Raw genomic sequence first — 24218 nt, forward strand, 5'->3', positions numbered from 1 at the left:
AGTTAAGCATGTGCTTGTGGTACCACCTGCATGCTGCCAGGAGCTCGGGATTCTGCACCATACTCAAATTACGAGCTGTGGCTGGCTACCCAAAGCCAGTCAGCCAAGGAAACTGAGAAGCAGATCACCCATAACCACATAGTGCTACTAGCTCTGGATGTGTGTTTTGAGACTTCCGAAACAATGAGGTCCACGAGGGCTCAGGTGTACTATTGCTGGAACAAGAGCAAGTCCCACCAGTTGATTGTCTATCCTTCATTTCTCTTCCCAAAGTAAACCCCTCAAAATACATAATTTAAGAAAATAATCAACACTGCTAACAAAAGTGTTGTGCTAACACACTCCTTTCTTCCCCTAAAATTCACATGATGTAAATCTTTTTAAGAGTCCCTGAAGCTGGAGACACACATGCTAACAAAAAACCCAGAGAAAACAAAGATCTGGAACCAGTAGGATCTACAAACCAGTTCATTTTGCAGGACCAGAAGTAACAGGGAAAGGGGGCACAAGAAGGACAGAGCAGAAAAAACCCACCCTATTCAGTCTCCACCACTACCAGCCTCCTATTGGGTAAAGAAGCACTCACCAGTACTCCCATATACAATGCCTTGCCATGTCAGGAAAGCAAGGACAAAAAGGAAGGCTAAGAATAAATACACAAATTGTTATTAGAGCAATACAATATTTCAGAGAAACCAGTGGCCTCCCCAAGAATTCAACATGATACTTTAAAAGCTCAGGGAAGGGGATGGACTTGCTTACTTGTTACAGAAAGCTTATAGAAAAGAATACCGTTAGATTGTTTCAGAACTCTTCCCAAGGGAATGGAGGGAAAGACAGTTTGTTGACAGGACCCGAGGAAAGAATGGATGTTCCTTGTAAAGCCCTGACAGCAAAGGTGCCGGGGTGAACAGTAACAGCCTGTCCAGCTTGCTGTGATCACAGACAGAGCACACCGCCCTGCCTGCGCACGCAAACCCACGTGCACGGAAGGCGTTCCTCCCCACTCCAGGGCTTAATAGTGAAAAGGTTTGGATGACGTCCCACGAGGCTACGGAGGGGATGTGGTTCTGCCCAATGGCCTGGAAAAGCTACATCTTGAGATGCACAAAGGCAGAGAGCAGCAGCTGAGGGGGAAGGTCTAGGGAGATTAACGTGTTTATCTCCTCGCTTAAGTCTCTTACCGGCCAATGGTTTCAGCCCGATGGCAGCAACAGGACTAAAAATAAGAACTCAGGCATTACCAGTGACTCACCGTGTGGGCAATGACACTGTGAGGGATCACAGAGAAAACCGCTCCCACTCCCGGAGCCTCACTCTTGAATTGTACAAAACGACTTCCCACAGAGGGGGAAGTCCCCACTGCGTAGAGATCCCACTATCCCACTGCATAGAGATCTCTCCATTCAAGTGATCTTAAGACTGGATGTCATTCTGTTCAACCATGCAGTGGTTCTAAATAGATAATCATACCAATCTCAGACCCAAATTTTGGGTTCAACACCTGAAACCGAAGCTTGAGAGGATAGATAACACCCTCAAGACCACACTTCCAGAACATTAAAATTCCCTGCTAGAGGTGATGCTAACCACTGTTGGCCTTCCTTTCTGTCCGGATTACGTCTGCCAGTAAACAGGCACAGCAATTTCAGGATGTTGCATTAGAAGAGTTCCTTCAGCAGACTAGCACACATCTACAGAGCTAGCACCACAGCAAGAAACCACTGTTTAAAAGCCTGAAGAACTTCACACTTCCTCCAAAAATCCCATATACCCTTCAGACGGTATCATAGTAATTCAGCTGCATAGAGATGCAATAGCATCTGTGAGTCCTCAGGTATGCTACTGGAATTGAGGATTCCAGAGTTACAGCTGTATGAGTTAAACATTCCACTACAGCACGGATTCCCCTGACTTTCTCCCCTGAAAGGTTACAGCTAAGATAAAGCCAGATTTTTTGGAGTATCTCTAGGAAAAAAGAAATCACTCTCCTGGCACTGTCTATGGTGCAGATTTGTCCAACAGCAGGCACAGGAGATCCCTCTGTTGCAATGCTGGCAATCACTGCAGTCCCATCCTTCCCCTGCCTCTTTCCTAATGCCCCTACATCTTCTTTGCTTCTGGTGCTGGCACAAGCATTTGTGCAGCCTGCACTGAACTGGATAGCTGAACTGATCCATCATTAACCTGGTTCACCACGCATCTATATAAAGAATTTGTGCTAGTGCAAAGAGGGAACAGTCAGAAGAAAAGCTGCCTCTTTCAGCAGCAGCACACAGCTCGTGCTGGCTGAGACTGCTCAGGAAGCTATGGGGTACTATTCAACTACCCTTTGCTGTGATCCTCTAAGATACTGCTCACATGCAGTTTATGTCAGACCATATGATGTTCTAGTCTTCTGACTGAATTACCACTACCTTGCAATCCATCATAAGAGAAAACTGTTCATCAGAGTTCCCCTAATATTCTCCCTTCTTAACTCCTGGCACTCGTGTAAGAGGCCATCATTTTTCTAAGCACATAATGAAGATCAATCTTTACCATCCTCTCATCACATAGTGAAGAAAAATAGTTTTGGAGACCAAAAACTAGAGTGAGAATAAAGCAATTTATTTGAAAATTGCAAGGAATCAGCAGTGCAGCCCTAGACTCTGCACCTAAAAGAAAGAAGAAAAACCCGGTCACATAATACCAGGATATCACATGCAATCTGGATTATAGCAAGGCAAATATGACATTGCTATTAAGACAGCAGCGCTTTAAAGATGGGCTGTTCAGCAGTTAGCGAAACACACTGATTTCCCAAGAAGCAATTATGCAGTTGGCTGCTTACAGTCAGAATGAAGGACCTCTCCCATGAGAAAAGACAGTGCCTGATACCCCTCAGGTTGCCTACTGCTCTTTACCAAGAACAGCCAAAACTAGAGTGTACGGACTCCTAAATCTGCACTAAGGTTCCCCCCAGTCATTCACTATGTTGGAGAACTTGCAAGGAGCAGCATCTCCACCTGTGTCTATAAGCATACAGAGCAATTCTCTCTCTAGCTCTAGGTGGTCAGGAAACCACCACGACAAAGCACTGAAGCATTTACAGTGTCTGAAGTTAAAACTGGAAATGGTTAAAGCTCCCAGTTTGCTCTACAGGAACAGAATGGACCACACATGAGAATTATTAAAATATTAGAATAATAGGACACTTGACTCCACGACTAAGAGAAATAGAAGCTTCAAGGGGTCAGCAACTCATCTAGAAAAGCACTTCAGTGACTGCTTATGGGAGAAGTTTTTTTCTTACTACAGCCTATACATAACCCTTCCCTGTAAGAGAAAAGCCACAAACTTGGCACCACAGGAAAAAAGAAAGTGAAGACAGGTCTGGAGAAAATAGTTACCAAATTGCCCTGGTAGGTTTGGGAGGAGAGGGTTTCAGAAAGAAGAGCCAGGCAACAGCACCAGGAGCCGGGGCTGGCAGGAAGAGCTGCAGCAGACTCATGCTGATGGCAGCCTGCACTGCTGTGGGCTAAGATAAACCCATCTTGGTCTTTCTGATCCGCAGCACAGGGAAGACAAGATAAGCAGTCAGTCCGGAGAGGGAAAACACCCAGATTACCAGGAAAAGAGGGGATTTTGAAGAGTTTACTTTGTTTATCAAATAAGCAGGTCCCCACACAGGAGGACCTTGAACATTTCGCTCTTTGAAGTCAGAGGACGAAGAGGGCAACACATCTCAGAAAACCAAATGTCTGCATCTCTAAGGTACTTTTCCAGTCTCCTCTGCCTCCTGCTGAGCTGAAACATATTTTGCCCTGTCCAAGGCAGCTATTCTGACAAGAAATTGTCTTTGGGAACTTCTGGTTGCCTTCATGATAACAAGATGCATCCTTGAGTCTTAACCACTGGGCAAAATCAGTTTGCAGCTCTGTGGTGATCAGATGCTCCCAGGAATATAATTTGGACAAGAGAAACAATGAGTCATATTTTGGCAAAAATACACCACAGATCTTTATTTTGCATCTTCCTGTGTTCATCAGTGCAAGTTAGATTTGGCTGCTTCCCTCTCCTCCTCACACTTTTAAAAGAGTAATAACCACCACCACCCCCCAACTCCAAAAAAAACCCCAAAACAAACAAAAAACTCAGCTTTATTATTTCTTCTGATTTTATGCTGAAGCATCATATTCCCAGCAGGCTAACTCTCTTCATGATGTTTGAGTTACTCAATAGGATCATTCGGATTCAGCTCCAGTTTGAGACGCAGCCATGTTCTGTGATTCCCCAGCCTATGACTGCAATTCAGTGGCCCCATTAGCACTGTCAGCTTGAGATATACTTTGAGATCCTTCAGCTTATGAAATATTATTACAAAGATAAAATATTTGCTCCTGGTTTAGTTCATAAGATTCTGATTAGTAAAGCTCTGAGGGCATCACTAGACCATCTCTAATCATCTACCTCAGTAGGCTGGAGTGACCCAAATCATGAAAACTTGTTAGCAAATATTTAATGATATAGGAAAGATCCTTCTGCTCAGCACATACATTATTAAAGGCTCCATCTATCACTCAGAAAATACATGTTAACATATAGACAGGTCATGACTAAGCATCAAGAAAAACAATTTGAAATGTCCTTCAAATACAATACAGATCCAGATTGTTCATACTGGCTGCAGAAAGAACACTCAGCATTTTCTATGATGCCTTCTAACACTGAATTTTCAGGTGCTTTAAACAGCAACTAATTCAGCCTAATAGCCCCAGCTATAACAGAATATACCATTTTGTAGAAACACAATCCAAGACACAAAATTGTCTGCATTTTAGAAAGTTGAGGCCCAATGTGACTCTCTGCTTTTCCATAGATGCTGCCTGTCCAGCAATCTCGTTTGCTCTTACCAGACCTCAGCTACTTCTAAAAGAATGAGATGAACAAAAGGGAAAATAAAAAGAAAGAAAAAAAAGAAAGAAAGAAAAAAAAAGAAAAAGTGTTATTGGGCTTTCTGTCTGAATTTAATATCAAAACTCAAAAAACACCTGAACGCAATGAACTGCTTATCATCACACAAGCTATGAGTAAGGCAAGATCAGACAACAGATAGGTTCACCATCTTTTACCCTGTTTTTAAGGAAAAGGGCAATATTGCCCCAGAGATACCAATTTGTTATAGGCACTTCTAATAAAGGGCACTTCTTTGTCCTATAAATGGCCTCTCCTCTTCAATACCAGCTATGTACAAACTAAGCTGTAATATACAAGTGTTAAATGCACCTTGAAGTGGCAATCAGCCATTTATCCTGATCCACTCTAGTCAAAAGACATTCCAGACATCTTGAAAGAGATGGCAGGTTGTGACAAACTTTGTTCCCCATACTCTTTTGCACACTGCTCACAAGCCATAGGAAAGGACATAGAAGGAGGTGAAGTGGCAGCTACTCCAGAAGTCATTATCTCTTACCAAAGAATTCATAGATGTAAAAGCTTTCCTTCTCTACCAGCCAACAGTTAGCCCAGTAGTGTGAGTAATAAAACACTGAATGACCGAGCCAGTGAAAAGACAGAGGAAGAACATTTATCTAGACTCAGTATGTATAGCACATTTAAAAAAATGTAATACCTAAGTTCTATTCCAAAATGCCTGGAAATTAAAAAAAAAATAGCAGAATTAACACTGTCTATGCAAATTGGTAGTGATGCCACAACGTAGATTACAGAACACATGATTAAATGTATTAAATGATTCCAAGGAATGACCAAAAATAAGATTTTCAGCAACACTGGGTATGTCAAGATAAATTAGGCACAGCAGAAGCATGGGTGCTCAGTGCTTCCATCTCAAAAACAGACAAGCCAAGGAGAGCAAGTGGAAATTATAAGGTCCAAATTTTACCACAAGCTCACATTGTGTTCTTCAGGTTCGCATTTACTTTTTCCCCTCCTTTTGTTAATGCCTTATTAGAACATATGAAGTTCAAGGGGCACCTTCTCCATTTCAATTCTTCAGTAAAGAAATCCAAATCTTTTCAAACACATCAGTCTAAGAAAGCAGAACAGAGGCATATCCTTGCAAATCACACACACACAAAGCTGGCGCTGCTGACTGGCTTTGGATGTCAGGCCACAAAACACTTTGCACCAAGAACTAATTTCTCCTCTAACCTACACAGCAGTGCAGTCCCATTAGTGGTCTGCTCCCTGTCGCACTGCCAGCCACCTCCTCCTCCATGCACTGGCCTGCCTCCTTTTCAACACGCCCACGGCTCCACTGGGAGCTGCAGCAGCTCACCATGCAGCATCTTTCTGGGCTCCCTTTTAATGGAAGCTGCTAGCCAATGCTCCTGCACACCCTAGGCATCCATCGGTTTCCAATTTCCACACATAAACAGCTTCAGAAGTCTGTTTTCTTTTCAAGCAGGTGTCTCCCACAGATGGCTTGACAGTCCCTACAGTAGGGTTTGAATGCTCAGTGGCAAACAATCCAACTCTTTTCTTCCACAAAGGACACGTGTGCAAATATGTAACATATGCTGAAAAATTACATGAACCTCACAAAACCTGCTAGAGGCAAGGGCAAAGTGATTTGAAATGCTTTCGTTATAGAACAGAAATAGCTCCTCTGTGAGCAGACACTGACACCTTTCTGCTTGGCACCAATGGAAGAAGAGAAGAATCCCAGCCACTGAGCTGGACACTCACTATCCATCCAGGACCACTAAGCTTCAAGCATGTGATTCTACCACAGATGGCAGTTAATAGGATGATGCCTTATTAGAAGATGAAGTTCAATTAAAATCCTAAAGGGTATGGTACCATTAGCTTGAGTTGGCAGCCTGGGTACAGAACCAAGAAATTAAGTCTGTCTTCACCAACCAATGCTGCCCCCAAAATGGGAGAAGAAACATCCCCTTTATGTGAAAATCTCTCCCCTGTAGTAAAACGTGCCCGCTTTGTTCCACAGCATGGAAGTTCCCCCAATATACAGAACACCTATAACCATAGAAAGCTCTACAGAGCAGTAAGAGAACAACCAGAGAAATCCGTTTCAATTAAGATGGACCCATACTAAGGGAAGATATTCCAAGTCCACAGACTGGCATGACAGGCTGTCCTAGCTCGAAAGGAAATTATTAAAATGTACATGTGAGAGCTGTACTGAGTGGGAGGACACTAAGGTAGAGATATAGGTAGTTTCTACTTCTCTTTTCCTGTAATGCCTTACTATTTATTCATATGCATAGACATCATCCATGCAGTTTCTTTGTGTCAGTCTAAGCAGGAACATAGGGGGTTTTTGTATTTCCAGTCCAATGTAGCTGCTGCCAATCCTCCCCTTTCCTTAAGCAGGATTATTCCCGTACTGAAAAGCAATGCATATCCTTCCTAACTAAAACAGCACATGATGCGGAGGTGGCAACACATTAAAACACAAACATAGCCAGATGAATAATTATGTAAAAAAATCACTTTCCTACTCCATGCAACTGCTCTGTGTTGACTCAGATGTGTTCATTTGAGCAGACCAAAAAATGGGTTTTACTACTGCCACTCCTGCTGAGGCTTGGGAAAACAAAGCCAAGCCTACGCCCCGGTCTCAGCTAGGCTCAGTCTGGGAAGCTCTTTAGCAATAGAAGCCCCAGCTCTACAAATCTCCAGCGGGAAGTGCAGATCACAGGCACATTTGTAGGAGAATAATTAGTTTCAGAGCCAAGACTCTACTCCTCCCCCACCCCCTAAATTAAATAAGCCAAGAAAGAGTGCGCAGCCATCCAGTCATTCTTGGAGAATTATTTTTCTGACTAGGTCTGCACTTTAAGGATGCCATTTTTCATTATTGTTAATAGGTCTCATTAACTAGAAGCTCTTAAGCACAAGACCATTACTAAATGCAGTTTACATTGCACAAAAGCAATGCCCTTATTGTGGCAAGGGCAGGAGGGAAGGAAACAGTTTGCCTTTCCATAAACACCGATAATTCAAAACCAAGTACTATTTGCCCTTCATTTGGATTCACAGTTATTCCAAATGAGTAGACAGTTAAGAGAAAGATGGCTTTAAAGATCTCCAGTTTGCAATGAAGCTATGCCTCATGACTTAAAAATGAACATTTTAAAACAGAAGCAACTGGAAAAAGAAAAAAATCTAAAAAAACCCAAAAAAACCCCACCACTACCTCTTCCTTTTTACTCAAGTAAAACTTGCAGTCCTTTTTGGGGTTAGTGATCACATCATGGACTTATAAAGATATGCAACCACATCCTTAAATTTCAGGCATATAAGCAACTAAAAGGAACAAACACATATTTCCCACCCCCTCCCAGCCCCCCTCATACAAACAGACTCTGAACAGTGAACTCTTACTTCTACTGAAAATCTGAAACTATGTGTGTTGTTGGAAGCCTAAAGAGAAGCCTGAACAAGAATTTCACTTCTATGAAGCTACAGAACCACTGAGCACAGGAGAAGCTGGCATGCTTCTTCCTAGAAGGGTCAGCCCAAGCAATAGTTAAAAGGGACCTGGACAAGCTGGAGAAGTGGGCCCATGGGAACCTCATTAAGTTTAACAAGACCAAGTGCAAGGTGCTGCACCTGGCCAGGGCAACCCCTGTATCAGTCCAGACTGAGAGCAGCCCTGCCGAGAAGGGCCTGAGGGTGCCAGTGGAAGAGAGGCTGGACATGACCCAGCAACGTGCACCTGGAGTGCTGCATTCAACTCTGGGGTCCCCAGCACTGGAAGGACACTGACCTTGGAGTGAGGCCAGAGGAGACCACCAAGATGACTAGAGAGATGGAGCACCTCTCTTAGGAGGAAAGGCTCAGAGAATTAGGATTGTTCAGCCTGGAAAAGAGAAGGCTTCATGGTGACCTAATCACAGCCTTCCAGAACCTCAAGGGAGCCTACAAGAAGGGGAGCCTCCGTGACAGCTGAAATCCACTGTCGAGAGTCAGAGAAGTACCTTCCCAATTTGTTGTGGTGTTTCAGTGCTTCACAAAACCTGTAGAATCACCAGGGCTTTCAGTTAGTAATACAGTTGATATCCCTACAACTTGTGCATTGAAGCATCTAATAACTTACAATATCATTTTCCATGGAGAAGGCTTGACATCACACTCTTCATGCTTTCAATTCAAATATTGCTTAAATCATCGTGAATTTCTAGTCATGAACAGACGTCCTGTTTGTTTGGAGGTGACCAGCATATTACCCACAGAGAGAAGCAGAACAATGTTTATAGCTCCAGTGTAAAAAGTTAATTCCAACCATGCACCACATTCAGGCAGTTCACAGGACTAAGCCTGGAAGAATGGTGCTTCACATCTTTCTTTCACGGTATTAACATTCCTTTTCACAGGAGGTAAAGAACTGGGTGGGGGGGGGAATGCTGCTTAAGTGTCTTTTATGTAAACCTGCACCACACAGAATTTCTAAAAACAGCATCACAGGATGCTACATTTTCTTGAGGCTCTTCTTTTGCTATCTTCTCCTCTGCCCCCCTCAAAAAACCCCAACAAACTAGCAGAAAAATGCTTTGCAACCTGGAGGCCAAAGAGTTATGTGAAATAGTGCTACCATAGGTCCATGTACTAGCATTAGTCCTCAGCAGCATTACACACTATTCAAACGTGCCAAAGATTAAGAAAACAAAGCTCAAGTGCAAACAAAGACAAACACAATTTCCAAAAGTGGAGAAAGTCAAGTTGCAATGGGCAGTGTGACTGTGACTGTCAGCTCCTAAATTTAATATCCACTCATTGCCAGACCACTAATTCATTTTGTCTCTCATTCTGTAACCAGTGGTGTCTGAAACCTGCTAATTCAGGTAGAACAACAACAATTCAACTTGCAACATACTGGAACACTAAGACAGTTAGATGGAAGAAAAGACAGACTGAAAGAAGATAGTGACTGGATGTCCTTTCTTGCTTTTTTTTGCTTGTTTAGGTTTTTGTTGTTGTTGTTATTTGGAGTTTGGGGTTTTTTCTTTTTTTTTTTTTGTAATCATTCCCAATGCTGGACTCAAACCTTCACCCTTTCCTCCATCTTCCTGCTCTGGTACTAGGAGAAAATGTATCTCTAAAGTATCTCTAAAGAGAAGCTTGTATTCTTCTCTAAAGTGACGAAGAAAACAACTGTCAATTAAAAGAAAAAAAATACAGGAATCTATGTTTCAGGACTATCCCAGTCACCCTGTACAAAGTAGAGAAGGGATTCCTCTCACAATACCAAACGTAAATAACCTGAAGAAGTAAGTCTGTAAGACCTTTACTTTTTAAAATAATTCCTCTCCAAATATGCCAACTTTAATTACACACAAGTCTTTCATCCTTTATTCTAATCTACGATATTTGTCTCAAGGCAGCAAGTTTGAAATGAATTATTGAAAAGATAAATTTTCCAATTCCTTGCATAACGCATTTGCCTCTTATTAAAGAAAGGGCACACCAGAGCATCTAACTAGTTTTCACAGTACACTTTAATTAACCTTAATCACATTCCACCTCTACCTAGTATTTTCCTTTTCCCTTCACTCTCCCCGCTATATGGCTACTCCTTCCAGCACATCCACAGCATGGTTTCTAACTGTCTTCTAAACAAAACCTGAATCATACTATTTGTAAACAAAGTAATATCCCCAGTATACACACTTTGAAATGTAGAATAGCTTTCTGGTCATTCCCACACATTTTTTATTCCTTCCTCTGAACCAGCTGTCACAGTTAATGACAGGTCTTCAGCTCTGTCCCATAACTTCTCATTATTCCTTCTGATGAGCTAACAGTAATCTTCTTAAACACACACAAGATTTTATTCTTCCCTGGGTGGCAAAGGATGTTCTACTCTTGAAGACTTCATATTAGTTTGACATTATCATATGGTCAAGAGGGTTTGCAGCAGTATACCTTGTGCACCTACAGCTGTTTCCATTGGAAAGACTTCAAATGCCTTAACCAGGCATTAAGTGAATTCTTCCAAATTCTCCAGGAGGTAGGAAACCTTCGCACAAACAGTGAATAGTTAGCCAAAAAGACACAGCAAGAAGAGGGCAAGAATGGTTTCCTGACACTATGCCATAATCTAAATTTTCCCAATGGACTCAATTACTCGGACCCTGAAATGCAGTCAGTTTTAGAATTCACCTAAATTCTTGTCATGAGATTGTTTTTATTTTCACTCTTAGGTACAGTTGCTTATCTTAGAGATTTGTTTTCATTTTTGCCACCTTACCCTTATCCACTTCAGAAAACAAACTATTGCAGATGTTATTGTCCCTGTTCCTATAGTTATGACTGATATAAGGAAACAATTTTATATCTGAGTGACCTCCTTTACTTTTTCTGCTTAGTCTTCAAACATGCACACACACAAAAAAAACCCCAAACCCATGTGTTGTTTATTGTCATCTGTCTAAGAGCCTTTTTTATCAACAGCAGTTACCTCTAGTTTTCAAACCACATCTTATCACCGGAAAAAATCACAGAAAGGTAGAAAGTCCAAAGGCATGCCCAATATAACGTATTTCAGAGCTCTATTCCATCAACAAGCAAAATCAGAGAGAAAAGCAGTACAGGAAACACATCAAAATATTATTCCTATAACCAGCAAACTAGACCACAACTCCTCGTAATACCACACGCTTTAGCCCACATTATTTTCCTGCCAAATGCCCACAGTCTTTTCTCTACCTACACTCTTCTTATCACTGTTATAGCAAAGAATATGACTGGGACTCTTTTCCTAACTCATCATGGCTTATTGCCAAGTGTTCTGGAAAGCACTTGAAAATTTGCATCTTTCTCGGTATTTCCAAGAGCAAAACAGGGCTAATACCTCCCTGCCCCACGGTGGTACCGGGAGGATGAACGATGCCTAATGTGAAACCCATTGATGCATTACATAGTTGATAGGGAGAACAACAGAGCACGATTGAGGGTACATGGTTAAAAAAAAAAGCTGCAGGAACACTTTTCTGATGGTGCAGAGGAGCACACTGCAGTGGAATGATGACATTCTTTCAGGCAGGGGAAAACAAATTTTGGGAGGACAAAGGGAGGGGGAACAGGGGGAATTAAGCTGTTGGAAAACAAGACTGAACACCCATCTCATTTCATAGGTAGGGGCAAATCCCTAACAAAACCTTGGGAAAAGCCCTACTTGGAAGAGCAGGTTCCTGGCATTGACTTCACCTTTACCCACATATGAACAGAAACCATAAGACTGTCCCTGTGGATGAGGAGCTATGCAGGCTCCTTCTCATACAAACCCAACGCACTTCAATTCAGCCATTACTGTCAGGGCTGTCCAAGCCTGCAGACCTACTGCATCCAGCCCCCATTTTCCAATAACACATCTGCACAATGTGGCTCTTGAATAAAATGCTGTCTAAGAATTGCAGCTACTGGTCACCAAACAGATGCATTTCTTTTGAACAGACCAAAGAGATTTATGTTTGAACCCAAAGGAGGGAAACAAAACCTCAGAATTTCTGCATGCTCCCAATGCTAGTATTTAGGAGAAGGTCATTTTTCACTGCATGAGACATGCTGTGGGGCCTGTGTCCATGCAACAGCAAGTCTATACCCATTGCTTCTTTTTTAGCTATTCCAGCCAATTGGAAGAAGGAAGGATGTTGGGAAGGCTGCCTTGATTTGATATTTGAGGGTCATGAATGAGAGAAGTAAACTAAATAGAAAATCTTCTTAAAGGCACAGATGAATGGTACTGCACCCAAGTGCTGAATGATTTCTCTCCAAAAGAGATAATACCCCCGCTGAAATACATTCTTCTGACAAGAAACATCAAGCCTCAGAGGATTAGAATAATTAAAAAAAAAAAGGTCAAACGATCTATTTTAAGGCTAAGTTCCCCTAGCGATGCTGGGATAACTTTAAATTAAACAGAGCAAGCTGTAAATACAGAGCAGCTACCAAGACATTTCAATGAGAGAAGACTTAAAATGCACACATATGCCACACCAGATATTACAGTAGCAGAGCCACAAAAACACTTGTGTACCAAAGAGCAAAGTATCATGTATCAGTAAGTCCACGCAACAGTCAGGAACACGAGGCAGCAGGGAAAGAGACAGTGTGGCTGCCTTCAGCTCCTGAAGAGTCCAAACACTTGATCCTACATATGCAAAGTGCTCAGGCACTTCTAGGTATTGCATAGAAGCAGGACAGCAAGAAGAGATATTAAAAGTTACCACTCACTAAAGCAACTTTAAATGTCAAGATTACTTAAAAGCATAGACAGTTATGTGTATATGCTGCACGCACAGAAAGAAACTCTTTGTTTGTAAAACCATACAAAGTTTCTAAGCACTGATAACTTTGAAGATGCTATCTAGTCAGGGAGGAGTGTCTCCCCACCTTTGTGTTACAGGCTCTCCTGCAGGCAGCGGGCAAGGCTCCGTGTTGCACAGGCACAGTGCCCACTCTATCGAGCCTGCTGTCACCACCCTGGCACCACAGCACTGGGCTCCCTGATCCCAACAGCTTCAGGCCATAAAACCATGTTAAATTTCTTCGTTACCTGCATCCAAAGCCACCCGAGGGTCTCTACTTCCCATACCCTCTTCCAGGAGTACCATACAGGCACACAAAAGCTATCTCCACATCACCAGTCTGGTGCACTAATATATCACTTCACGTGCGCTTTTCTCAGACCCAGCTGAGGAAGATCCAGGTTTCCAGAGCTACACTCAAGCAACCCCTTCCAAGGCTGCTCCAAGAAATCTGAAGATCTGGATAGATCTCCAATCTACCCGGAAAACAAATATCTTCCCACTCCCACCACTTCAGTAATTCCTTACTGAATGGTTCTCCTGAACTTGATTTCTTAATTCAAGGGATAAAACAGAAAAGGAAAAGAGATCTGCTGTAATACAGAGGGAACAGACATCTCCAGAGAAAGATGCAGGTGCGCCTTAAGCCAACACTGACAACAGAGACTGTGTTTTGTCAGCCCATGGCCTTGTCCAGCTGGGCTCTGTAATTTGCCTGTATTACATTCATGCTTTGCTAGCTGTAGCTGCCATAAAAATCAACTTTTCCAGGTGTTGCAAGCTGCAGACCGGTGGTGGGAGAGGTGTTTGAAAAGAATAAGCACACACCTTCTCCTCTAGTCTAAACCAGCCATTTGGCAGCAACCCAGTGCAACCTAATACATCCAGTACAAGGAGCAAATTACCTGCGAGGGACAGCCCTATACACTGCCACAAAGCTCTGCAGCACTGACATCCCTACATACAAAAAAGAAAAAGGATAGAAACAAACTCCACTGCAACCAAAGGAAGGCTTTTATTACTCTACTTTCATTTTTTTCCCCCTTTTTTTCCTCTGGGGCAATTCAGAAGCCCAGTGTGCTTTTCACAGGAAGTCATGCTGCACAGTCACTGGGCCTGTGCCCTGACAACATGGTGGTAAGGGACTCATGTCCCCCATGAACACCCTTACAAGAGAGAGATCAGGCACGTTATCAATGAGTTGGGAGTCCTTTCTGCATCTCAGTGACATTTTCATCACCATAACTGGCCACGGGTAGAATATCCCAGGAAGCAAACCCTAAAAATAACTTCTTACAACAAGTCAGACAGTCCTCCAGCAAAAGGGGAGGGAACATTGCTTACACCCAGTTAGCACAATTTGGTTATTATGAGAGGGACAACAAGTGCCCAGGCAAACAGGAGAGGTAGAGAGAAAACAGGAGGAAAAGTAGGTGGCGAATCATACATTGCTTTTATCTGCATCACCAATGACTGTCAATAAGAAATGTTTTTCCAAATAGAAATAAAGAAATAGAAGTAGAAATCTGGAACCAAGTCTGCCTAGAATATTTCTAAACACAGTGAAGGAGGAAGCCTTGCTTGCTAAGCACCAGAATGAAAACAGTGTGCACTCCCCACCAGCTGCAGCTACCTTTATGGAAGATCCTGTGGGGCCCTCTCCAGCAATGGCCCATGGAGCTCTAGGTATCCTTGTGGATCCCTGTGAGAAGGTATCACGCTTCTCAGCTGCTTAACTGTAGAAACCACAGAGGAATTTCTGCACCAGAATATCCTCAGAAAATTGTGGATGGGGAACAGCAAGCAATCCTACAAGTGCTCCCGGTCATGGCTGATACCCAGGCAGTCTTTCAAGGGGCTTCTGCTTGCTGGAGAAGCAGAGTGGCAGGGGAAGAGCAGAACAGCAAGCCATCCACTCCTCAGCTTTGTGCTTAAAGGCACAAGCTCCCCAGCCAGCCTCCCTGACATGCACTTGAGGGGCTGCAACCCTTGCAGAGCTCCCTCTCAGACAGTGCATCTGCCCCACTTGTACCAGAGCTACCACAGTACACGGCTCTTCTTCTTGTACCAAGTCACTGAGCAGCAGTGCCCAGCCTGCCAGGTGCAACACCTGCACAGCCATGGCACTCCGACTGACTCCACCTGCGGGCTTCCTCCCTGGCATCACAGCATCCCCACAGGTCACTGGCATCATACCTCTGCACCAGCACGTGGTCACTCTGACAGTCTGTGCAACAGAGGACAATGCAGTAGTAAACTCGGAACTCATGGGGCTTCTGTGCACTTCTGAGTGACGTGCAGAGCTCAGGAACTCCAAATTGTAACAGGACATCCTGTGTAAGAAGGGGGTGTGCAATAAAGACATCCTGACAGGATTGGCCCTAAGCAAACACCTGGTTAGACTCTGTGGCATAGTGAGGAGGGGAAAAGCATGACAGGATTTTCCAGTTCCAGGACTGCTGCCCGTTGTGCTTTGCCATGTTTTCCAGTTCCTGAGCAGCTGATGCACACAGAGACAGAAGGGAGGGGCTCCTAACATCGCCATCCCTTTCTCCTCCTCCTCCTGCAAAAAGTCTTTCTGAACAAGTTTCCCTGTGGTGTGGGGAGGACCCAGCCACAACTGCAGACACCGGGCTCACTTGCACTCACTCCCTTTTGATTTACAGAACTTCCCTGCTAACAGCTGCATTGCAGATGAACTCTCTTAAAGTGGACATGCGGTAAGTGAGACAGTAGGGCACGGAGCTGCTCCAAAGGCGATGCAGCCATGCTGGCACCCTCCCTGCCGCATACAGAGGGACTGCAACCTGTGCAGGAACTTCAGCAACTCTGTTTTAATCCCACTAGGCACAGAGGGTCCACTACCTAACACAGAGAAACCTCACCAACTGAGCTTATTTCTGGACATGAGTTCCGTTCTTCTCCCCATCAGCTGATCACATCAGGTGTCCCTGGTTTTGGATGAACCAGCTAAGTAAGTATCAGACTACAGCTTATTAGCAGACAAAGTAACAACGCAGCAGAGAAGCAGGTCTCAGCAGTGTCAAGTCACTGCAATGCAGGATCCAGGAATTCAAAGATGCAGAAGGAAGAATATAAATTCCTCTGGCTCAGTTGAGGTGCATGTTGACTTGTCCCCAAGCCAACTCCCACCACCCCTTCAGATAAGGTAACTGCATCAGTGAGATTTGGGTTTTGTTTCCAAGATGGGGAGGCAGTTTTAGCTGTGTTTTCAAACGAGAAGAAAACTTCAGCAATTAACATTTCATAATTCATCAGGGAGATGAGAAACTTTTTGACCATTTGTGAGGTGGTGGGAGAGAAAGCTTTTTAAACCCAGCTTCAAGACCACTGAAGAAACTAAATGTACGCAGCCACAAAGAATTAACAAGGTATAATGTGCTTCCTTAAAGCTGGGTACCCAGCTCTGCAGCATCATAAACTGCTAGAAGCAACCAGAGTCACCTGAACTTGTCAGCAACATTTGATAATGGTTATCAAAAAAGCAAACTACCTTGTTCCTCTTTTTTCACATCTCTGATGCTGAACTTGGCTGTCTGGAGAAGACAAATGCATTATGAGAGCTTGACTTACAGTCTGCTGCTGTAGAAGTGCTTCCACACAAAGGACAAGCTGACCAACACTTCACTCCTCTACATCATCCTTATTAAGTGCAACAGCAATTCAGACATACAGAGAAGGCTGTGGATCATTGCTCTGCACCGAAAATTTTAATCCAGGCAACTTCATAACAAGCAGCAGACACAACACAATATCCTAATCTGCAGAGCTGGCAGATTCTAAGCCAGATGACACACCAGTCTAACAAAAGTGGGCAGAGCTGAAAGCCACTTTTCAATTTGCAGTCCAAAAATGAAGAATATTTAAAGTAACACAGGAGCTATGAATCACTACTTTAACTTGCACTGAAGAAGCACACTGTCACAATCAAGCCTTGCCTCTGCACTGGCACCAGTCATAAAACAAAGCTGCGCAACTTCAACTGTCCTGATCTCTCTGACACAATCTCAACAGAGGACATTTGATACTCAAAGCTTAGATGGGGTATCCCTGAGGCAGGCAAAATTAAACTTAACAGCACACCAACTCTTTTGGCAAACAACAGAAAGCTCCTGCTTGGCATCACCAGGCTATACTCTAAAGTAGCCTCCAAGAAAAATGTTCCAGCAAGTCCCTGTGAGTTACAAGGGGAACTAAAGACAACCTCCTCCTTCTACATCTATTTTTCCTCCAACCAATGGGTGATTTCTTGGCCAACTACCCATGAAATGTTATATGCCTTGACATAAGGGAGTATGAGGAAATAAATAAAAAACCCCAAGATACACATGGACATTTTCAGAATGGCAGCTGCTCTAAAACAGTAGAAGCACTGAGTTTGTTTGGCAGGCACTGGAGACCAATATAGGATGAGTTTTAACAAGCTGTTTTCCCTGCAAAAGCTTCCAGGGCACCCATGGTATTTGAAATGTGCATCTAGAAAGTGCATCCAAGAGAAAGCACAGGACCATCCCCTATGAAGTCACACTTCAAGTCAGGTGTATGACATCAGGTCTCTAGCAGCAAACACAGCAGCAGGATCAACACACACATCTCACACATCTCCAGAGCTGCAGGAAACTTTACACACTGACTATATTCTGCTGCACAGATAAGGAGACCCCCTGTAAAAGAGACATCCCTGTAAAAGAATAGGGATCAGAGGAAGGGAAAAAAATGGTGCACTTAAGTTTAAAGATTTCTAGCTCTTCTCTCTCCTTTATTCACCTCAGACTTCAGGCTATGTCAGACTGCTTCTCCTTTTCTTACTGCTCCCCCTGTGATTGAAAAAACCTCCTCTTTCAGAAGAGAGTTGTCTTCAACATCAAGAAACGACATCTCTGTCTCCACAGCTATCGCTTACCACAGTCTACACCAACTGACTTATCGGAGATGACACGGTAACTGCAGAAGATAAAGCACATCCAAATCCTGAGTTACTCCACTAGACAAGCTGCAGCCTACACCAGCTAACTCAGGTGCCTAGAAGAGGAGTAGAAGTGAGGAAAAGGAAAGGAAAGAATCCTTTCCACAGGCTTTTAGCATGTGGTTTTCGAGGCTTAACATCCTTGTTCTCACTCATGGCCTGTATTCACAGGGGTTTAAAAAGTCCACTTGGGATTTGGGCTAGTGGGAAAGGCCTATATCATTAATTTCCATAGATACTAATGTCTCATTTAATAAATAAATGCCTTAAGTTGAAGAAGCCCTTCTAGAACAAAACTAGTTTTTATTACCACAATTCTGTCTTACTAAGTCTGCAGACAAACATTTTATGCTAGTATATTGCTGTTCAGAGGTTTCCCAGGCACAACCAGGTAAGCCTTTCCTGAAGCTGCCTGAAGAAGGTACCGTGATAATTTGCAGTACTGCGAACAAACCAAGAGATATCACCTTTTGCTATGAAGCTCTGAGATTTTGGGCACTGAGTGCAGACACTCCTTCATTAGCTCCTTGCTCCACAGCCAACTGCAAATCACTAAGTCTTTTAGGACCAGTCCTTATAATGGTCAACTGCCACAAAGGAGGCTGCAGCACAGGGTAGGAACAGGACTTCCCTCAGACTCCAGTGGAGGGAAAACTGCCCAACTTTAGCCCACCACGCTATCAGCTCTGATATGTGGGGACATTGCTCCACTCAGCAGGGACAGAGGCAGCAGACAGGGTCAAGATCACTACTAGTCCTAATAGTGCTGACACGGTTTTGTATCAGACATTTTCAAAGACGACAGCCTCGCGTTACCAATGACACTCATGCAGGCTCGTTAACATCATGTTCGATAGTCTGCAACCTGCAGGCAACACTGAAACTTGATTATTTGCACAAACTCTAGCGTGAAAAAGCTCTAAGCACAAGGTAAAGAACTAGAATTATTTGTGGGTACAGGGAATAGAAAAAAAGACCAAAAAAATGAGACCAGCTTTTCCCACTTCTTGTGTTTCACCTGCCAAAGCAATGCAAATCCTGATGATTTACCCAGTGAAAGAAGGGTGCGTTCACCCCCTCTTCAAAGAGGAAATCTGTCAGCAGCGTTGCCCAGAGTTTAGACTGCAGGAGGAATGCCAGCCCACATTCCCCCCCACCATCCCGGTGGCTATAGGAGAGCAAGCCTGGTATTTCTCACTAGGATGCTGTCCTTCGTTAATACATCATCACCCACCCTCCTCCCCTCCCTTCTCTCCTATGAGAAAGTTTAATCCTTTGGCTCACACGCATCTGGTAAATTTTTCAGTCCCTGTTTGCCACTGTCATCATGGCAACAGCCCCCAGAGATAACCCAGCAGCTCTGCCACAGCAGGCAGGCTGCTGCTCCCAGCCTGACCTGCCATTTAGCCTTTGGCTCATAGGCCTAAAAAGAGCTATGCCCACTCCCAGGTTCATCTTTGCAAGCACCTTCCTTCCTCAGAGATATGTTTACATGGGGTTTGTTTTTCTTTAAAATTAACTGTGTCTTCATTCCCACAATGCCTACTCTTTTCTCCACGACAGCTCTCAGCTCAATTTTTGGGAATCCAACAGAATCACAGCAACAATAGCACTGTAAAAAGAGTTGCTACCTTTGCTGCCCTGGAGAAGAAGGGTCTTGTGTTTAACAGCAAAATCATCCATGCCTCTTAGCAAAGAGAAAATATTAGCTACCAACCTTCTCCGAAGCACAACACTAACCTGGACTTGTCCCAGTGTCACTGCTAAGCACACTCCAGGCACAGGTAAGACAGGACAGCTCAGGGCTGCAGATGCTTGGACAACAGCTATCTCAAGATGGGAACTTGGGATTGAAGCAGCAGGACAGCAGGTCAGTGCTTTGGAGAGATATGTAACTCATGCTCTCAGAAACTTAACACGAAAGTTATACGCACACACACATTCTCTGAAAGGTCATCACATTTACTCAACTCACATCTCAGAGACGGGGAATTCTCCTTCTGACTCTGCCAGGAGCAGAGCGACACAGATCCCAACACCAGGAGCAAAGCCACAGTTATCTCCTCCTTTCCTGACCCCATCATAAAAAGGCAAGATACAACATTAACCAGCTCTCCTTACATCTGTGAATTAGTCTCAGACATCAGTAATTAGCCACTTGCACCAACCACCATACTTCCCAGTCTGCTCATCTAACTTGTGGGAGAAACAGGAATTCTGCAATATTCTCTGGGAGGAAAGAGGAGGGTAAAGCAGCATTACTAAAGAGCTATTTTCAGTCGAAGCATTATAGATTAATATAATTAAGGGTTAAAGTAACCAATCCACAAGAGTCAAATGAACAATCAAAACAAACTCAAAATTAAAACAGAAAGAAAGGGAGATGGATAGTAAAAGGTGAAAAAAGCTGAGGAATCAAAAATCTAACAACTACAGACTCAGTTTCCCCAGAAAGCTAAACCCATGCTCCACTTATCTTTGGCTATGCTCAGTGTTCAAAAAGCTTATTTCTAAGACACTGCCAGCCCATTTCTTCAGAAGTATTCTGCTGATGTTCTCCAAAAATCATGCAGGCAGCAATAGCAGAATGTTTGGAGAGACATTACAGACGTATGAAGTGATATTTAAAGAGACAGCAAATTTAAGAAGGAACATGATGACAGCCTAACTCATAGGACCCCAATTTTTGAAGCGTTAAGCTTATGGTCATAAGGATCAGCAGGAACTACAGTAGTTTAAGTTACAGGGTGACATTCCCTCCATAGACTAAAAAAAAATATCTAGTGAGCACCTCAAGATTTTAAGGACACATTTGCCCATCAGAAACCAATGCGCCTCTGCTTTCCCCACGATGACTACTCTGGACATTGACATCACTTCTGTTGCAGGCAAACAGTGATGTCAGATACTCCACAATTTCTTTTACAACATTCAAGGCCTCTTTCCTGTGCTGGTGACCCTGGTGCCAACCAATATTGCCCTCTTTCCCCAACCAAGCCAACAGCAATAGTTCACTCTATAGCCTAACACTGGCAAATGAACTTCTTTTTCCTGTAAAGTCTGGTATCTGTTCTATTTCAAGAACAGAGGAAACAAAAAGAAACCCCTGAAATACCAAAACAGGTGACAGGTCAGAATTAATGAAAAGGGGGGTGATGCCCTGGTTGTCAGGGTTTTGAAGCAAATAGATAGTGCTCATAGATGGCACAGTGGAGACAAATTTGTTTATTAGTGTGCTTCCCTTTTAAAAACTTTCTTCACCCAATTTGCAGGGCCAAAAAAGCTAGAATAATTCCAGAGCATGGAAGGGAACAAAAATATTATCATAGTCCTCCCTTAAAACAGTGCAACGGTGGTGCTAACCCACTGTTAGGGAGGGGAGCACTCTTTAGAAATTTCTTTATGATCCACGGATGACTCCTCCTCTGCTAGCGATGTTTTGGTACTGTTCTAGAGAAGGATTACATTTGGAGACAGTGAAATCTCCACACTGCACCCCAAAACAAACAAACAAAAAAAAGCAAATAGTTTTTGCACTGGATCCTTCTTACAAGAAATTCAAGTAGCTTCCCTTGCCCCAACTATCTACAGGGTTCTCAACATACTGCTCTTCACTGGGGGGACACCTGCAAATATTTCAGCCGTGGCTTGCTGACCAGAGTAAATGCTCTAGAGCCAAGGGCTTTGAGACATGTGCAGGAGTTAGTCTAATCACATTTCTGCCATACAAAAATCCAGGTTATATTGGGAAAACAAGAAACCTGACTCTCATCAAGCCCCTTTCTCCAACCTCATGCAGAGGCAGTAGGAACTCCTGCCCAATCTGTGTGCCCACTTCCCCCCCCCCTCCTCATTGTTAATGCCGGAAATTTAATACTCAATGTGACCACTGAAAAGACAGACACAAGCTGAAATCCTGTCTGCTCTGTTCCAGCTCCTTTATAAAATATACAGCGTAAACTGAGAGGCAACCTGGGGTAACCCCAGCCATCCACAGTGGGAAGGAGCCAGCTTCTGGCCATAACGAGCCACAGTAAAGCAAGGCTTCCACCGCTCACTGCACCACCAATCTCTGCCAGCTGTCATGCCAGGGCACCCTTCTGCCTGTACTGATGTATTGGGGCAGGTAAAAAGCCAGGCTGACCCTCCGCAGCCCCCCACTAAGCTCCCAGCTCCAGCCTCTTCTCGAAGGAGCCCTCCTCTTCTCCTAACACCTCTTCCAGTGGAATTTCCCCTAGTGATATATATACACACACATTCATCTCCTGGGAGCTGCAGGCAGAGGCAGGTAGGAAGAAAAGGGGGAGGCAGGCTGCTGGTGGGAGGTAGATGGCTGCTGTTTCTGACATCAGAAGAGCAGCTCTGCCACCAGCCCCTGACACACACGTGTGCTGTAGTGCAGAGCAAAGAGTTCAGCCACTCGCTATCCACATGCCCACCCCACCAACTGATTCCTCTCCTGCAGCCCTTGCCCCACCCAGCCCCTTACAGTTCCTGCACCAAGCGTCCCCACCCTCATACACTACTCTGGGGGGGGGGGGGGTGTAGCACTCTTTGCCCTGCTCCCTACATCCCTCCAACATGTGCAGAGATCTTCAAAAAATCCCCAGCCCACTGTAAGCCAGTCTCCTATACATGCTCCCTAATCACAGCACTTCTCAGGCTCCTGCAGACAGCAGAGAGGCAAAGAGTGGAGCTGGGGTGTAGGGAAGCTCTTCTCTCAGCCAAAGACCCTGCAGGAAGGGCAGCTCCTCTCACACACCAAATGACCAGACCTGATTCGGCCACTCAGCCAGTAAGGCTGAGCAAACACGGTTTGGTTTGCTATCCTTTGCAAGAAAGGACATTTGTCCTCAACCTGCAAACACAGGCACACACAGAGGACAGCTATTATGGGACATTCCTACACAAGTTTGGATTTGCTCTTCAGCCACCTGTGACAGGCCTGCTGGGCTTCCCCGCTCCCGCACAGAGCTGACGGCCCCGCTGCAGTGCACCACTGCTTCCCACAGCCAATTCCACAGGGTGTGCGGAGCCCACGGGGGACTGGGAATCTGGCAGCCACAAGAGCAGTCCAAGGGAGTCCTAACTCCAGCAGCAGCTAAAAATGCATACAGAGCAGATCAAGGCAGATGTTAGGGACTGATGCTGCTAAACGTCCTCTGCAGCATTCAAGTTAAAAGTTTTAGTGTTCAGGGAAACTACTACTGACACCTCCAACAAAACATATTGTAAAGCCCACATCAACAACCACTGGGAAAGCCAGGACAATAGAGGTGTGTGAAAAAAAAGCAGAGTTTGAAGAGTGTTTTTTTCCTGTTGGGGTTTGATACACAGAAGTAATTCTCTGCTCCTCCCACAATCCACATAATCTCCTCCAGGAACAAGAACAAAATAACTGGGTAGACTGCAAATTTTTATCTGGTTTACAAATTTGGAAAGATGAAAAACAGTGACAGAAGCCACTTCTATTTTGCAGGCAAGAGCAAAGCCACAGTGAGGAGAACACAGTGAAGTGGACTAACTTTCAAGGCAGCTGTTTTTAATTTTTTCATTGAAAGATGTCACTTGCAAGAGTTGAAAGACACAGATTTTCATCAGCAAATTAAAATTAACAATAGATGTAAAGCACAGAGATTTGTCATCCTGCACCTCAAAAAAAGGGCCAAAAATACTACACACGGTGGCAGGATCACTAAATGCTATTTGGTATAAGCAATATCCTGAAAATTATCAAAGGGTAAAACTCTGCCTACCTCTTTCCAATGCCAGACTCTCTCTTGAAGTATGTGTTGGAGAGTCAAATCAGGAATATTTCCCTACTGCTACTAAAGCTACTGCTTCTCTCTTGATTGTTTTGATCACTGCAAGTAATTTTACTTTATTTGAACTTCATTGCTGCCTAGGAACTGTAGCACTACTTGCTATGAATTTTCATGATCAAAAAGTAT

The 24218-nt window shown here is 43.9% G+C and overlaps 1 protein-coding gene across 23 annotated transcripts in view; it reads right to left on the reverse strand.

Annotated features, from left to right (window-relative positions):
- CAMK2G (calcium/calmodulin dependent protein kinase II gamma) overlaps positions 1–24218 on the reverse strand; it is a 118441-nt gene that overhangs the window by 88470 nt on the left and 5753 nt on the right. Inside the window, exon 1 of one of the 23 annotated variants that reach the window (XM_051800912.1) lies at positions 3393–3692. The exons of the other annotated variants lie outside the window; for them this stretch is intronic. The gene's annotated coding sequence lies outside the window, so the exon portion shown is untranslated. Of the gene's footprint in view, positions 1–3392; positions 3693–24218 lie in introns of those variants that run through there. 23 annotated transcript variants of the gene reach the window in all.

Source organism: Manacus candei, unplaced genomic scaffold (assembly GCF_025592945.1).
Source record: "Manacus candei isolate 608988 ecotype Guabito, Panama unplaced genomic scaffold, ASM2559294v1 h1tg000050l, whole genome shotgun sequence".
Taxonomy (NCBI): Eukaryota; Metazoa; Chordata; class Aves; order Passeriformes; family Pipridae; genus Manacus; species Manacus candei.